This window comes from Schistocerca gregaria, chromosome X (genome assembly GCF_023897955.1).
Source record: "Schistocerca gregaria isolate iqSchGreg1 chromosome X, iqSchGreg1.2, whole genome shotgun sequence".
NCBI classification, from domain to species: domain Eukaryota; kingdom Metazoa; phylum Arthropoda; class Insecta; order Orthoptera; family Acrididae; genus Schistocerca; species Schistocerca gregaria.
The window spans coordinates 612,040,204-612,052,119 of NC_064931.1; the positions used below are offsets into that span (position 1 = coordinate 612,040,204).

The 11,916-nt window shown below is 47.4% G+C and overlaps 1 pseudogene; it reads left to right on the forward strand.

Annotated features, from left to right (window-relative positions):
- Positions 1–3,246: 3,246 nt before the first annotated feature.
- On the forward strand, positions 3,247–3,364 carry LOC126299751 (5S ribosomal RNA; annotated as a pseudogene).
- Positions 3,365–11,916: the final 8,552 nt, after the last annotated feature.

Sequence of the window (11,916 nt, forward strand, 5' to 3'; positions counted from 1 at the left end):
GCGTAGGGAGAAAAGATCATCATAATAAAATAAGGGAAATCAGAGCTCGCGCAGAAAGATATAGGTTATCGTTTTTTCCGCGCGCTGTTCAAGAGTTGAATGGGAAAAATGGAAATGAGCATATGGCGTCAGTGGCCGATAGGTCCCAGGCGATAAGTTCGGCCGTCAAGTGCAAGTCTTTTTGAGTGCGACGCCACATTGGGGACTTCCGTGTTGACAATGAGGATGAAATGATGACGAGGCCAGCACAACACCCAGTCCCTGAGGGGAGAAAATCTCCCGCTCCAGCCGGGAATCGAGCCCAGCCCCCCGTACGTGGCATGCCAACGCGCTTACAATTCAGATAACTGGGCGGACGAGAGAGGAACAATAGAGAATTACTGCGACAGAGGTTCGATGAACCGTCTGGTAGGCACTTAAGCTTGATTTGTAGAGTATCCAAGTAGATGTAGAGGTACATCAAGCACGAAGGGATGCAGGGAGTTCGCAGCTGTCAGCGTGTCTTTAATTACTACCATAAGTCCCATGCAGGATAATGTCTCCCATAACATAATCCTGCTCCCGCTAGCTTGTGTTCGTGGCGCGCTGCACGTTTCGAGTTGCCGTTCACCTCGATGATGGCGTTTGTGGAGATGACCTGCGACCTGGTGTAGCAAAAATGTTACTCACCCGAAGAGCCGACACGTTCCCATTGATTGACGGTCGAATCCCGATAGTCCTGTGCACACTGAAATCGTAATTGACGACGTCGTTGGATCAACATGTGAACAAGTACGGGTGGTCTGCTGCGGAGATCCATGTTTAACAATGTACGATGAACGGAGTGCTCCAAAACACTTGTACGTGCACCAGCATTGCGCTCTTTCGGCAGAGATGCCACATATCACCATCTATCCTACTATACAGAGCAGACACGCCCTCGACCCCAAGTTCCATTAGCGCATAGTGGAAGTTCGCTGTCCTCCTACCTCTTTCTGTAGATACTCACGACAGTACAACATGGACATTCGTCCAGCTTCGCCTTTTTCAAGATATTTCACAGGCTCTCCATAATAATATTCTGCCCTTTGTCGAAGTCTCTTATCTCGATAGATCTCCCCATTTGCAGCGCATACCTTCGCTAGGGTGATCCCCCTTCCGTGTCTGCTCCGCGTACATACTTTCGTTACCGCGTCACATGCCCGCAACGCCACCAGGCGGCATCCAACGTCACGATGGTCACAATATTTTGGCTTATCAGTGTGTCTTGCTGGTATGCATCGCTGATCTGAGATTTTACGAATTTACGAATTTTCCGTTGGGCGTAAGTTATATGCGAACACCTCATATTTGGGCTCCCTAGACACCCATAAACGTTACAGCCACATTCCACGCGAGATTAACCCCTAAATAAGGGGTAAGATCACAGTCCTGTCCTTTCTTATTCACACAATAATAAATCTTAAACTAATTCTCGAAAGCAAACTAATCAGACACTTCCATTTGCTCACCATCCAACAAAAAACTCACAACAGTCCAAAATTTGCTAACCATCCAACAAAAAGCTCACAACAGACCAAAATTTGCTAACCATCCAACAAGAAGATCATAACAGACCAAAATTACTACAACTACTAACAGGCCACACATAGGGCTCATGTTCTCATCTCCTACCACCATCCACCTACAGATGACTTATCCGACCCATCCTTACCTTCAACAGCGCAGCGCCGGCCAGTGTGCCTAGCGGTTCTAGGCCCATCAGTCTGAAACCGCGCGACCGCTACGGGCGCAGGTTCGAATCCTGCCTAGAGCATGGATGTGTGTGCTGTCCTTAGATTAGTTAGGTTTAAGTAGTTCTAAGTTCTAGGGGACTGGTGACCTAAGATGTTAAGTCCCATAGTGCTCAGAGCCATTTGAACCATTTTGAACAGCGCAGCTTGGATCTCTTCCCTGCCAAAATTATACTACTCGTTCCCAATCTTAGAACGCCATGCAGTCTGCCTCGTCCCTCAAATCCGTCTTCTCTCTCACCAATTGATTAACTTCCCCTCTCTCTTCAAATTTCTTGAGCATTATTACAAATCCTATACATCTCGTAAATTACCTGTAGAAGGTTAAAACTACATTGACTCCCCAACCCTCTCCAATCCGCGGCATCTGCCGCTTCAGAAGACACGCTTGTTTAAATTCTCTGACGCCCATGGGCTACGTGGCTACATTATCGACAAAAAGAACGACGTTAGTGGAGAGAGAGCTAAAGGAGGAGTGACTGCTTTCGTAAATAACGCTTACCACTCTTCTCCTCTACAAGCAGTCGCCGTATCAGTGCATCACAGGTTGATGATATGTTCACTATGTCTGCCCCATGTGGTGTGTTAGACGAAGTGGCACTCAGTGAACTCCTTACTCAGCTCCCACAACCCTTCCTGTTCTGTGGTGATTTTAACGCTCACAGTGTGCTTTGCGACCCTACGTCCAACTATCACAGGAGTAGAGCAATTGAGAACCTTCTTCTCCTGTCCTCACGTGCATGTTTATTGAACATGGGGCAGAATATGCAATTTACTACTGCAACAGGTTCGCTCACTGCTGTCGCTGTCTCTGTATAGTACGGGCCATCGCACGCACTGCTGAATGGGAAGTGATCGGTGAACTGCACTCAAATGATTGGATTCATATTCCATATAGAGTGGTGCCCGAAAGAAAGTTGCCACGTCGGATGTTCAGCATGGCAGACTGGACGCTTTATAGCCAACTTCCTGTGTGTGACAACGCCCAGGAATGGGTAGATTGTATTACCAAAATGATCCACCACGCCGCTGAAGCATCCACTCCGCAGTCTTCAGACCTGATGCGATTACAACCAGGCCGACGCTTCTGCGTAGGTTCAAGTGCCTATCGGCTGCAGACAACCTCGCAATCTTTCAGGTGCGTTGTCGGAATGTTGTCGCATTGTTAGAGACACTAGGAAGAGATCGTAGCAACAGTTCCTGACTACCATAAACCGATCCAATAAAAGTACAGTCGTTTAGGAGACTACCAGGAGGATTTTTAGGAGAGGAGGGAGGTACCCAGTGGTTGGCGTAATGGGGAATGGAAGTCTCCAGACTAACCCTCGAGACGCCCCGCGGACTATGGCGGGCTATTCTGCCACTGCCAGTCAGGATTCAGCTTTCCGACGCTACAGGGCGGATGCTGAGAAGAGCAGTTGGGAGTTCCGTTCCACCACTGACAACGAATACAACTCCCCCTTCTCCATTTAGGGGCAACGGCCTTGCCGCAGTGGATACACCGGTTCCCATCAGATCACCGAAGTTAAGCGCTGTCGGGAGTGGCCGGCACTTTGATGGGTGACCGTCCAGGCAGCCATGAGCTGTTGCCATTTTTCGGGGTGCACTCAGCCATGCCAATTGAGGAGCTACTCGACGGAATAGTAGCGGCTCCGGTCAAAGAAAACCATCATAACGACCGGGAGAGCTGTGTGCTGACCACACGCCCCTCCTATCCGCATCCTCAGCTGAGGATGATACGCCGGTCGGATGGTCCCGATGGACCACTTTTGGCCTGAAGACGGAGTGCTTTTTTCCATTTAGGAGGTGGATTCTGCGTTATCTGCAGCTCATGACCGTTACCTGATCATAATAGGGTCCACATTAGTATTTTACGGCACCTAACAGGGCGGAACTAAGAAATCCTCCGCGCCCCTCTTAACCTCACTTGCTTCACCTTTAATAACCTGATCCTCTTGGAAGCGGCAGTTTAACATGCTTTCCTGGGTCGGCATCACCTCTTGGGTACACTGCCGGCCGGGGTGGCAGAGCAGTTCTAGGCGCTACAGTCTGGAACCGCGCGACCGCTACGACCGCAGGCTCGAATCCTGCCTCGGGCATGGATGTGTATGATGTCCTTAGGTTAGTTAAGTTTAAGTAGTTCTAAGTTCTAGGGGACTGATGACCTCAGAAGTTACGTCTCATAGTGCTCAGCGCCATTTGAACCATTGGGATACACTTTTCGACATCGAGAAGGCCTACGAAACTATTCTGAGGCATATTATTGTCGAGAACCTCCATGAATGGGATTTTCAAGGATTATTCTCATCTTTATCCGGTGTTTCCTCTCATCAAGCTTTTTTAGATATCGAATCGGTGACGTCTTCGCTAATCAGTTTGAGCTGGAAGCAGGAGAACAATGTCCCTCAAAGTAGTGTGTGAAGAGTGACTGTCTTTGCGGTAGCTATTAATAGTATCCCATCAGCTGTTAATGTCCTGTCCCATGTTCTTTGTTTGTTGAAGACTTCTCTAACTTTTGTTCCTCCTTCACCCTTGCCTCAACAACTCGTCAGTTTCAGCTGACTCCTTGACGGTAGGTGGAACAGGCGGAAAAGAGGGATTTTAATGGCTCCACCGAGAAGTCTTTGTGTTATTTTTAAGCATTCACATTCTGTTTTCAACTTTCCTGAGTAGCAGACGGTGTACACAGTTCTTAATTTTAACGACAGGTGAGGCTTCTGAGCTTCGCGATTGACTCTAAACTTACATGGCTGCCACTCCTTATGGACCTGAAAAGGCAGTCTCTGAAATCATCCAGTATTTTGAAATGTCTTAGTCACAGTTCATGGGTAGCAGACCAAATATGTCTGCTACAGTTTTAAGGGGCCTTCGCAGCGCGGGATTAGCCGAGCGGTCTAAGGCTCTGCAGTCATGGACTGTGCGGCTGGTCCCGGCGGAGGTTCGAGTCCTCCCTCGGGCAGGAGTGTGTGTGTTTGTCCTTAGGATAATTTAGGTTAAGTAGTGTGTAAGCTTAGGGACTGATGACCTTAGCAGTTAAGTCCCATAAGATTTCACACACATTTGAACATTTTTTACGGGGCCTTCGTGCGATCACAGTTTGATTGTGGGTGTACGGTGTATTGGTCTACACGACTCTGTTATTTAGATATGTGTGACGTGATGCACCCTGAAGGAATCCGACTGCTCATTGGGGCCTTCGGAACCAGCCCTGTGCCGATTGTTTGTGCTGAGGCTAGTGAGCCACCACTTCACACCAGGCGACGACTCCACATGGTGTGACACACCTATAAAACACGGTCCACGTCATACACACCTGTACATCGTACTGTTGTTTGATCAGCAATGGAAGGAATTGACATTACAATGAAATCCAGACCATTAGCTGCTTACAGGCGTTAATAAATGTCAACGGCGACAGCTGAAAATGTGTACCCGTACCGGGACTCGAACACGGGATCTCCTGCTTATATGGTAGACGCTCTATCCGACTGAGCCATCGAGGACAGAGAGGATAATACTCCCCGTGAGAGCCACATTACCAATTTACTGCCCACGCACTACACTTGTATTGCCCCTGCCCACTATACTCATTACTCGCGGCAGTCAGTCTACCGTTTTCCGTAAGAGTTTGAGCAATGTGAGTGCACCCGCACTGAAGAAGATCATAGGTCGGTAAGCCTTATCTATATGAAGATGGTATCTGTTCTTTCGGATATGTCTGAAAGAACAGATACCATCTTCATACCAGGGGAAAGGCTTTATCACAATCGACAACGAGCAACGATGCTCTACGTCTTTCGCACGAAAGATTGCCTTTTAGAGAAGAAAGTGGCTTCGTTTTAAAGTGGTGGAGCAGATCTCTACCATGGCTCCTACAGAGCCCCTTAATAATTTTAGACTTGATACATTATAAGAAATATTGCACTCCATATTTTACGTTTAAATCTGTTTCTTAACTCTTTATGTAGGCATCACACTTTTAAAGTTGTGTACTCCGATGGCTCCAAACGATGGGATCCCTTGGCTGTGTCCGCAGCTCGTGGTCTAGTGGCTGGCGTTGCTGCCCCTGGATCACGGGATCCTGGGTTTGAGTCCCAGCCGGGTTGGGGATTTTCTCAGTCCGTCTCTCGCAGCCGAGCGAAGCAGACGTGCAGTGTGTGCTTTCCGCCAGCATCGCGGGCCCGCACGCCTTGTTTACTTCCTTCGGCCGACACTACGTGACGTCGTAGCAATATAAGATCATGGCAAACCAATACAGAAGATCAACCCTGAAATTCACCTTTCGGAACGACTGTACCAGACCAAAGGCGCTCTAAGTCGGACGCTTTTTAAAAAAGGAAGCCAAGATCCCGGCTGCCGACGTTGTCGGCAACCACTTTTCGATCTTCAGTAGCACGGTTTATGTAAAACTCATAAACGAAGCTACATGCGCCAAGGTGCTTCGTGAGATGAAACAAGAACCCCGTTTCTGCCAGGCAAACGGAAATGTTGGCAACGTCGAGGTCGGCCATAGCGCGCTGGGACTGCAGACTATCCGCATATTCGAACTACCATTTGAACGCCGTGCGGCAGACGTTGTGGCGGCGCTCCGCCCCTACGGCACGGTACCCGAACACGTGGCTGAAAACTGGGCCCAGTTTTAGACGTATCCAGTGCTCGTTTTCACTTCTTTCGTCATCTTTACCAGGAAAGAACCGTAGATGACGAGGCCACTACGGAAGTGTTACAGCAGGTCACACGTACTCTCGATGAGGCTACAGTGAATACACTAACGGAGGAAGTCTCACACGAAGAAGTCGAAGACGCCCTCGACAAAAGTGCGGCCAGTAAGTCTCCTGGTCCTGATGGATTGTCCATCGAATTCTACCGGACCTTCGGGGCCATCATGATGTCTGCTGGGTTATAATGTTCCGCGAGCTTATGTCCCCAGACTGTGTTGTGCCGCCAACCTTTTTAGAAGAACTTCTCATACCGCTACACAAACCAGGTGGAAGGCTTGTCGGCCAATCACAATGCTGAACGACGACTACAAGAATTTCGCCAGGCTTATGGCGGGCCGTATTAAGACGACTTTGCCGACGATTCTCGCCACGGAACAGACCTCGCAGGGGAGAGAAGCCAATATACACGTGGCCACCAGTGACTGCAGGGACTTACGAGGCCGGCCGCGGTAGCCGTGCGGTTCTGGCGCTGCAGTCCGGAACCGCGGGGCTGCTACGGTCGCAGGTTCGAATCCTGCCTCGGGCATGGGTGTGTGTGATGTCCTTAGGTTAGTTAGGTTTACGTAGTTCTAAGTTCTAGGGGACTTATGACCTAAGATGTTGAGACCCATAGTGCTCAGAGCCATTTAGCCATTTGGACTTACGAGGGTAATCCCAAAAGTAAGGTTTCCTATCTTTTTATAAGTACATAGAACTGTTTATTTCTACAATGGTTTACATCAGTTTACAGCTTGAACATTTAGCTGTTTTTCGACATAATCACCATTTCTGTCCATTCATTTCTGTAGACGCTGTGGCAGTTTTTGTATGCCCATGTCATACCAGCTCGCCGCCATGCCGTTCAGAAAGCTATGAACCTCTTCTTTCACCTCGTCGTCGGAGCTGAATCACTGGGACCACAGTTAACGCTACTGGGCAATTCAGAACCGGAGAAGAGGAATGTTGAGTAAGGGCGTGCACATTCTCCATGACAACGCTCGCTTACATATGGCTCGGCAAACCGTTGCTCTCCTGTAACAGTTTCCGTGGATCATAATCACTCACCCACCCTATAGTCCTGACTTGGCGCTCAGCGAATATCACCTGTTCCCTAAGTAAAAAAAACATTTGGCCGGAAAGCGATTCAGCACCGATGACGAGGTGAAAGAAGAGGTTCATAGCTTTCCGAATAGCATGACTTCGAGCTGGTATGACATGGGCATACAAAAACTGCCATAGCGTCTACAAAAAATCATCGACAGAAATAGTGATTACGTCGAAAAATAGCTAAATGTTCAAGCTGTAAACTGATGTAAACCATTGTAGAAAGAAACAGGTCTATGTACTTAAAAAAAATAGGACACCTTACTTTTGGGATTACCCTCGTAACTGCGATCGCCTCTGCGTGCCGTCTGAGAGCGGCGATCGTCTCCATCGACTTCAATCGCATCTTTGACTGAGTGCACCATAACTACCTCGTACGAGTGATGGACCGTATGTGATTTCCCCCGTCCCTCATTGATACCCTCGAGCCTCTTTGGACCGCAGCCAACTCACACGTCCATGTCAATGGAAGGGCGGTAGGACCAGTACCCATTAAGAGGTCTCTGCGACAAGCTTGTCCACTTTCTACCTACCTTTATGCAATCACACCCGAGCCACTCTTCGGGGGCCTTAACCACAACAGGCTATCAGGCATCACGCTGCGAGACGTCACCTTTCGCTATAGGGCATACGCTGACGACCTGCTGTTACTGGTTCGTTCCAATGATGAAGTTCAAAGGGTACTAAACTGGATCCAGGGATACGGACAGGCCGCAGGCAGCCTTCTGAACATCAAGTCAGCGGCGTTGGTTATTGGACGTCGTCTTGGACCGGAAATCCTCGCTCCCGTCCCACCAGTTTCTGATCTGCGATATTTGGGAATGACGTTCACGAAGGATGTACGCAAAACAGCTGCAGCAAACTATCGACGGTTACTACAGAACATACGCTTGATGGTGAGCCAGAACCTGCTCCGGGACTTGAACCAACTACAACGTGTTGAATACTTGAACCTCTAAGTGGCATCAAAACTCAACCTTGTGGCACAAGTCCTCCCACTACCGATTCAGATAGGTCGCCGGCTTCAGGCAGCCTTCAGTTACTACGTTTCCGCAGGTCATATATTTAAAGTACGATACGACACTCTTACCCTTCCAGTGCACAAGGGGAGGGGGGGGGGCTGGTATTGGTCAACGTCAGGGCGAGAGCAGCTGTCCTTTACATGAGCAACATGAGGAAACGATGGAAAAGTCAACATACCTGTCTCACGGATCGTTTCTACAGGTTCTGATGCCAGTCTCTAACGTCCCGCCGGTGTCAGTGGCGCACGTCGCACCACAGCTCTCCCACGTGTCGACCTTCATCCTTGATTACTGCTACGTCAGCTCGAACCTCTCCGCCACACGTCCACCAAAGGAGGAAGATTTTTATACCAACCTTCTGGGGGCTGTTCCACATAATGTGGTGGAAACCAAGTACTCTACGTTTCATTGGTCAAGAGTGTGGAAAACGATACACCACAACTTTCTGCCGACCACAGTGCGTTCTAGGTGTTATTGGACTAACAGACTCCTCATATTGCCCAGATTTTCACCTTTTGGACACCGATGAGCATCGTTTTACATGTGTATCGTCGTCCGGAGTTTGTTACATCCGGGTCACGCCTGATGTGAATGACATTCAGACCATCCTCTGTCCAGATGAATCTTACTTTCACGCAGCAAAATATCATGCGCTTACATGGTTCAAAGGACTTTCCGTCACCTATCTCTTTAGCGACGGAGGGAAAGAGCAACTTGATAACTGGTGGTTTCTACACAATGCTCGCAATGCCCTCAAACTCACACTGAGATACCGTACGCTCTTCTGAAATTTTCTGTTAACCCCCCCTCCCCCCCCCCCCCCCCCTCCAGTTAGTTGGGGAGTGCCAAGTTGCGGTTAATGTTCTGTGCCGCATCACAATTACGGCTGAACGTCCTGCCTTGTTAGCAATGCGAGAATAACGAGACAGGCTAATTCATGGAGTACTGTTTTTCCTTGAGGCACTAGCCAAGTAGAATGTCTCCGTTGCAGATACCCTTCGAAGGTCCTGTTGAAGATACTGATGTACCAAATGGAACCGGTGAAGTTCATTGAAGAACTTTTTTTGGTAGAATTGCATTAGTGATTTGCATTTTTATTTATTTTTTGTTTATTCTTTGAATGTCACCTTTGATGTTGTTACATTCAGTTTCTAGAATTATCATTTGTACCCATTTCCTAAATGTAATCATGTAAAAAAATAAATAAATAGAAGAAATGTGTACGCAGTTGGCAACGTATGGAATGAAAACCAAAGGCGATTGTTCCTGCGTTTTTTCAAATCCCAACATAACCATTTTTTTTTCTCGTTCACTAAAACGGTGTCCTGAGTTCGATTCCCAGCTGGGCTGGGGATTTTCTCTGCCCGGGGACTGGATGTTTGTGTTGTCATCACCATTTCATTATCATCATCATCATTCGTGACAGTGGCTAGATTGCGCTGCGTAAAAAACTGGAGTGTGAAAAAATTGGGACTTTGTACGGGAGGTGATGACCGCGCAGTTGAGTGCACCACACACAAAACAGCATTATCTCTTGGCTGTTCAGTAGTGTTCTTCGACCGTGTCTTCCGGATTCGCCTTCCCCGTGTATATCTTGTGTTCACTGCAGAGCTCCATGCGATCCTAAAGACACTGGAGCAGATGGGCGTCTTCAGGCCAAAAATTTTCTCACCTGCTCTGATTATCTTGGTGCCCTACAGTTCTTGCAGCACATGTACCCAGCAGAGAAATTGGTCCAACTGATACGTGACCAACTATACTTCCTTCAATGAAAGGGGAAGTAGGTATCGTTCTGCTGGGTACCAGGGTATGTGACGATTTGGGGAAATGAACGATCAGTCTGAGCTGCCGATGAGGCCTTCATAGAGAGTGACGTGACGCAATATGCCTTTCACCAGCAGGCTGTCATTTTACTGTTGCGTCAGAGATCCATGCGGTTGTGGGAGGAGGAGTGTTTGACAGTGAGGAACAATGAACTAAGTTTTTAGACTGGAGACTTTAGAGTGCTTTTCTGTGTTTGGCCAACAAAAGCTATATGCTATGATCTTTTACTTTTACCCATTGTCTTTCCTTTTTTACTGTCTGTTTCTCTTATGACTACGTACATGATTTTCGTCTTTGTGTGTGTGTGTGTGTGTGTGTGTGTGTGTGTGTGTGTGTGTGTGTGTGTGTTCTTAGGTATTTATTTCTGTTTTTCCTTGTAGTTACAATTTTAATCATTTTGCACCCTTTAACCACCTTTGCCTCTGTACATTTTAGAACGGATGCAAAAGACCTTGAGTCGTTTGCCGACACCACTAGATCATCGTCATCATCACAAAGTTCACATTTACAGTTCAGAGAAACCTGCTGTGTATGGGCCTCCGAAGGTGGAATGTGATACCTGCGACTACGCCAACGCCGGTTAATAAACTTAAAATATTTACATTTGCTCGATAGTGTCTCAAACGGTTTACAGTCGATTGGGAACGGGCGACATTTACCGATGTGTTATATTATCATATCCATAGGGTGCCAGATGTAGTGAGTCTGGCGAGCAACGTGGGATCTCTATAACTGCTATTATAAGAGCACACAAAAATGTTAGAAGTTTGGGATTTAATGTTTTGTCCTTCACAGACATTCAGATACTTCATGGAATGTGCCCTCAGCAGAGTTCAAGCCATCATAAAGCCGAATCAGGAACCAAACAATTTTTTTACTTCCTGTTGCAGGGCACATATACTTGGGCTCTTGAATCTGGGAAAATTCCCCTTTCGGATAACTTTATTCATTAACGAGAAAGTCGAAGAAATGTAAAATATATCTCAAAATCCAAATCTTCTGACAGATAGCTTACTGAATCGTTACGTCATACCAAGGACATGTGGTGACTCTGAGCTTTCCACCTACAAATTCACAAGCGAAATAAACAAATGCATTTATTTTAAGCACGAATGTATTTTTAGAAAAATATTTTTGTTCGTAGAAATTATACTAGCACCAGTTGGAAACAACTTAAAATTTTGACATTATCGATGTTCCGACATTGCAACGGGTGATGCAGAATTTCGCTATTCGTCTGCGCCATCATCGCCGTTGAAGGCAGGCATACCGAACATGTCATAACCTAAATCCGAATATCTATAGTGACGTTTACATCTTGAATAAAGTGTGTGCACACCGTAGTTTGTAACTAACTTATGTTTTTTTCGGCCTGTATAGATCATAATTACGGACCTGTCTACATACATCTCGCGAAACGACCACGAGAGGAAAACCAGAAAAACCAGAGCTCACATAGGTGCTACGCGGCGATCTTTCCAACGCACCATTTTC